This window comes from Topomyia yanbarensis, chromosome 2, assembly GCF_030247195.1.
Source record: "Topomyia yanbarensis strain Yona2022 chromosome 2, ASM3024719v1, whole genome shotgun sequence".
Lineage (NCBI taxonomy): Eukaryota > Metazoa > Arthropoda > Insecta > Diptera > Culicidae > Topomyia > Topomyia yanbarensis.
Genome location: NC_080671.1, coordinates 396,639,181 through 396,645,078, shown reverse-complemented (window position 1 = coordinate 396,645,078; position 5,898 = coordinate 396,639,181). Strand labels below are relative to the sequence as shown.

The window sequence follows — 5,898 nt, the reverse complement described above, 5'->3', positions numbered from 1 at the left end:
ATGAGGCTTTAAGGACGATTCCTGGATTTTTCATGAAATTTTAAAAATTGCAAATTGCAAGAATGTTGAATACTTTTTTCACCAAAGCAAGAATGGTGAGTCGCAAAATATACGTTTCGGCAGCACTGTTCAGTATAATTTGTATAATTTTATCGGGAACACTGTAAATGAAGTGGTGAATCGCGGTACTACATTCATTCATAACTGAGTGAACTTCGTTGTCAAAATGGCCTTTTGTAAACAAAGTCTGCATTTAAATGTTTAATCTCACTTTTCTGACAGTTTCAGAGAGCTTGTTTCCATGGACTGATTCCATTCAGCACAAGGAACTCGGCTCGAATTGCTTTTAGATTCTAATACTATGTAAACAAGCTCGCCGACTCATTTTTGAGCATTTTTTCTCAGATGACTTCATCTTGTAATATTCCATTGCCATCGACCAAGCCAACCTAGCCAAACAGACAAAACCCAGCAGTCCTTTTTAGATGAACCTACGAAACATAATGTTCTACGCTAAGTGGTAGGTTGGCTGCGAATTCGACGATTTCATGATTCAAGCTGACGTCAAACACTGGCCGTTCACCGTTGTCAACTATTGCAGCAAATCAAAGAACGAGGTCGAGTTTCAACCGAAAATGAACCGAAACTCTGGCTGGTTCTAGTTAGTATACCGGCTCCAGTGACACAACCGATTCCAACTTGAATCGGTTGTGTCGCTGGTGCCGCAGTACTAAGTGGAACCAGCCAGAATTGCGGCTCATTTCCGACCTAACATAACTGGGTATAGTTGGAGCTTCAGAAATACTTTAACCTGTTGAAAGCCTGTTTAGATTACCAGCACTGTGCCAAAGCTGGTAAAGAAAACCCAACCGCCAGCATATGCGGGATCACGAATTAATGTATAAATAACCAAAAGTGTTAACATAGCTGGGTTATAATGGATTAAGAAATCATCAAAATAAAGCAACGTTGCTGTGTATTTGTTTTTATTTCTCTGGGAATTAGAAACAAAAAAATCAAACGGCATAGTCTTTACTGATTAGAAGTAAACCGAATAACTTTACCACATTCACTGAATGTTTAAAAAGATACTAGCTAATACCCATCGCGCGTTGCTGCGACTTTCAACGAAATATGAGGAAAATTTGATCCGAAGCGCCATCTGGCGGGTAAATAATCCCCAATCAATAGCACACAAACACGCTCCATAACAAATGCCAACTATGTATAAATTTGTGCGGCAGTCGGTTCAGCCGTTTGGGAATCCATAAATCATATACATACAAACATTGACTTTTATATGTATAAATTTACATACAAAAATACTTTCTTTCATTATTAATGATAAATAAGAATTGATTAACATGATCACGAATAATGAATCAAATTTGTAACAATTTTCGTACAAAAAAGCAATCTTTGCTGCTGCCTCTAGTACAGCCGCTGGAAACTTCCTATTGTGGATTTAATGTGCAGCAAACGAACGTTCTGCCAGTGCTTTTTCAGCAGCGAAATTGATGGACAGATATACATTCAGATCCAGCTCGACCGAAGTCATTTTGACGTGTCCAACAGCAACCGACAGGCACAAGACCTTTTTCATCTGGAAATTGATGGTTGACTTGACTTCGTCGATCTTCTACGTCATCGATTCGCTGTGCGCCAACAGACCGGGGAATCCCAACAAACATTTCGTGGTTTTATAAACGTTTTAACAGTTGCTTTATTCAGCTCTAGCTGAACATTGGAAGTATACCTGTAATCATATATCGTTTATTCCACCCTTAAACATCCGGGAATTGAAGAATTTATTCAGCTTGTCTGATTAAAACACACGAAAGAACAATTCTTCAGCACGTATACAGCCTGAAGAAAACCACAGTTCAGCTCTATCAATAGACCTTTTCGTTACCGCTATTCAGCTGAGAGAATTATCATAGGAAAATTGTTAAAAAAGACATTTATTTCAAGTTACACACGCCATCAATTTCTTTGAAAGCCATATTCTTTTATTAGTGTTACGTTACAGTTAGAGAAAAATTGTATTGTTGGATATCATATCACGTACCTGGGATCCGAACCAGCAACCTGTTGAATACTAAGCACTTACCTTACTGTCTGCACCAATCTTGCATACATCGAATGCTTAAGATTTCACCGATGTACCGACAAGTCTAGGCTGCTGAATAGAGTCTGTACAAAGGCTAAAGTAGCCTTCTATAGATTTGAGTGAACCTAGGTGGCTTGGGTTCGAATCCCAACCTACGATATTTTTTTTATTTAATTTTTTTTCAATTTTTTTATTTAATAATTTTTAGAACATTCGGGAATTTTTAATTAGATAATTTATTTATTTCAAAAATGATGATTATAGTCGTTTTTGTTTCCAAGGTGAGGTTTTATGGTTGTCACAAAACATTTAGATAAGTAAAAATGGGTGTTATATGAAAGTGGTGGTAACTGAATGATGCGTTGAAGTCATTTATAATTCTAAGGTGGCAATCTCCTCAATTTATTTACTACTCCCTGCCAAATGATTTTCTTTCCATTGTGATTTTTTTGGTAAGCGGAAGTCGCTGTTCGAATTCAATAGTTTATTTATTTATATCAATTAAGTTCGCCAGCGTGAATAATCATTTCATTGTACCTTTGTTTGCAAGTCGATGGATAGAATAAAATAATGGTAACAATGCTGGTGTCTAAAATTTATAGCAACGTTGGAACAAAAAGTTTCTCTTGTGTTCAATATGAGAACATTCATGTTTCACAAGTAAACAGACCGTTTCGAATTAAAAGGTAAATTTATATAAACGAGGGCGCGTGTGCTTTGGTAAGCTTGTACATTGAAAAATTGTAAATCGTGTATTTCCCGTGGTGAAAACTAGATATAAAAAAACTAAATAAACTTTCTTTATTTCTTTATTCATTTATTGATCTATTGCTCCTTAACTGTAATATATGCAAAACATCTCAATTGGAATATACCGAAATAATAAAAAAATCCTTCACATAATAGTAAAAAAAAATATTGTGTGTGTATTGGGACTCGAACCCAGGTCGGTTGCGATTCCTCATGATTTGCTAATCGCGCTACTTTTTGTAGTAGTTACAATTACCTTTGTTAAACACATAATTCAGCTAAAAGTCAAAGGTGGCATAACGGCAAATGTAAAGGTAGAAACAACCTTTTGAATACATGTAGTGCAGCTTAATGATTAAAGGTAATACTATTGGTAACAGCATCGTTTATTCAACTCGCAATTCAGTCTAATTAAGATGGTTGAATAAAAGCTTTAATATTGTCGCTATTACATTTATTAGCAGTATAGTTCAGCCTAGTTGTAACTGGCGAATACTGGATTTTAAATAGGCTGAATAAACTGTTAATGTTTAAATAGTTCAACGAAAGGTTTATTCAGCTTACATAACCTTTAATCTGCTTTAAATCAATACGTAGTCTTATAGTTCAGCTCCTAATGTTTGTTGGGATTTGCCAGCCTTGTTAAGACCAGGGCCGAGCAGACAGGGAAGCTGCTAGACCAGTGATTTGGATGATAGGAAGGTATCGTACTTCCTAGCTTGCTTCTTTGCCAGCATTATGTTCTTCTTAATCTTCTTAAGAGCCTTAGTATCATGCATGAAACATGGCTTTTACTTCATGACAGTGCTGCTGATCATCAAAAACATAAACCTACATCTTCAGACGCATAATGTACTTTAGCCTGGCAAAAAAGAAACCAAATCTTCCATTAGTCATTTGGACAGTAAAAATAGAACAAGTCTCATCGGCGAAAATCTGTCCAACACCAACTCACCTCCGGTACCGGTTTAAACAACCTGAGCGCAGATCCGTTCCCTCAAAACGAGGCGACTTTCTGATATCAGTACCCATAAGCAATCCGAGTGAATGACAAGCGTGTCACTTCCAGTGTCCGATATTGGGTATGAACCTACTTGACTGCCGGAGAAAAGTTTGTCCTTTTCGGGATCCTAGCTCTTCAGACCAATCTCGAGTTGCACCGTTTGCAGGAAGCGAAGATAGTTCACTCTTCAACACTTCATTGACGCACTCATACATAATGTTCTTCGACACTTTGGAACTTAAATGAGAAACGAAGTAAAAAGTTAATCATAACCTTAAAATACAAATTATGGAATATGGCATGTGAAATTGATATGCAGCATAAAAAACTAATGTTACGAACAAAAATCATGCCAATAAACAGAGCACTGAAATTGAAAAAAATACTCACGTCATTTTGCTACAGCTATCCGCACTCAGTCGTCACTGCACGAGAAAAGAGAAAAAATCTTATTGCTCTGTGGTGGTGTTTACCGTCTACCTCTGCAGTTTGAGCACTGATGTTTTTGACAGTGTTGAATGAATTATTGTATCGCGGTTGCCAGATCGATTTATGCAATAGCATGCAGTATGAAACTGAAAAGTCTGCAAACTACTGCAAGATATTTGAGGGTGGGAAGTAGTGCAATGATTTTTTAAATAATACAAGATGTTAAATACTTGTTGAAATTTAATGATATAAGCTTTGTATTACGAAATATCTGAAGTCTGCGAAAAATCTGCAGCATAGTTCAAAAATCTGCAGATTTGCTGATAAATTTGTAGATCTGGCATCCTTTTTTCATTCCCCACCTGAAATTCATCCAAATGGTGAAAAAATATGGGGAAATGAGGCAAGATAGATCATCAGCACATGGGGTGAAATGAGCAGTTCGCAGATTTCATGATTTTTTTAATAGATGATTTTTCATGATTTTTTTAATAGAGGCTCTTAAACATCGCAGCAATATGAAATTTCGACTCATGGATAAAAAAGGAAGCATTTCAGCAAATAAATTTTTTTGACAAGAAACCTCTATTGTGTCTAACTTAGTGGATTTCCATTTCGTTCATTTCTATATTTGTATTTATATTTTTGTTGTTTTCATTTTTCTCACTTTTGCTATTTTTACTGTTTTTCATACTCGTGATTTTTTATTTTTCATTTTATTATATACCCGTTTTTCACTATTTTACCCATATTGCAACAAAAATTTCCATTTCTTCAAGGTTTGTCTAATTTCATTTCCACTTTTTTCGTTTAATTTGATTGTTTCAATTATTCAATTTGTTTTATTTTACTGTTTCTTCAAATTGTTTACATACTTTCTTTTTTTTAATTTTTTCAGTGTCATAATTCTGTCTAATTTCAGTTGTTTCTCCGTTTTTGGTTTTTTTCTCTTTTTGATATTGGTAGGTTTTTGACTATTTGCATATTATTCATCTATTTCCATTATTTTAAATATATAATGTAAAGCTTTCTTGTTCCGTTCCATTTTATCTATTTATTAGTTTTTCCTCCTTTTTTTCGCTACTCTCTTTAAATTCTACCTCCATTGAAAATTCTTTTTGTTTTTATTTAAATTTAATACTTTTCCATTTTGCTACTTTTTTTGCAATTTTCGAAAAGTTTTAATTGTGATTTCTTCAATAATATTGTACTAAATATATCAGTGAACAACTCGCAAAAATCACGTGAATCAGTTTTGCCTGAAACCAAAAAAGTCAGCAAACATGTTGTAGAGTACCGACTTGGTAGAATGTTTCTTTAACGAATTCTAGATGAACCTGGACAAAGATTCGAATAAATTCATGCAATGCCGACATCTGGATAAATATGAAAATATTGATAAATCAGCTACTTTCACAGCCAATAAAATTTTTGTAGAGATATTTAAAAGGCTTTGCGATCAAAATTTGGTCGACTTAAACTTGATGCATTTCTTTACACGATATTCAACAAATCTACAAAACCATCATTTGCCTGCGTGTAGAAAGGTGCCTTTTTCATTTGACAGTTGGCCTTTTAGTTATAAAAGTGTCGTCCAAGTAAGATG

At 34.9% G+C, this 5,898-nt stretch overlaps 1 pseudogene; it reads right to left on the bottom strand.

Annotated features, from left to right (window-relative positions):
• Positions 1 to 1,431: 1,431 nt before the first annotated feature.
• On the bottom strand, positions 1,432 to 4,258 carry LOC131680840 (large ribosomal subunit protein uL1-like; annotated as a pseudogene).
• Positions 4,259 to 5,898: the final 1,640 nt, after the last annotated feature.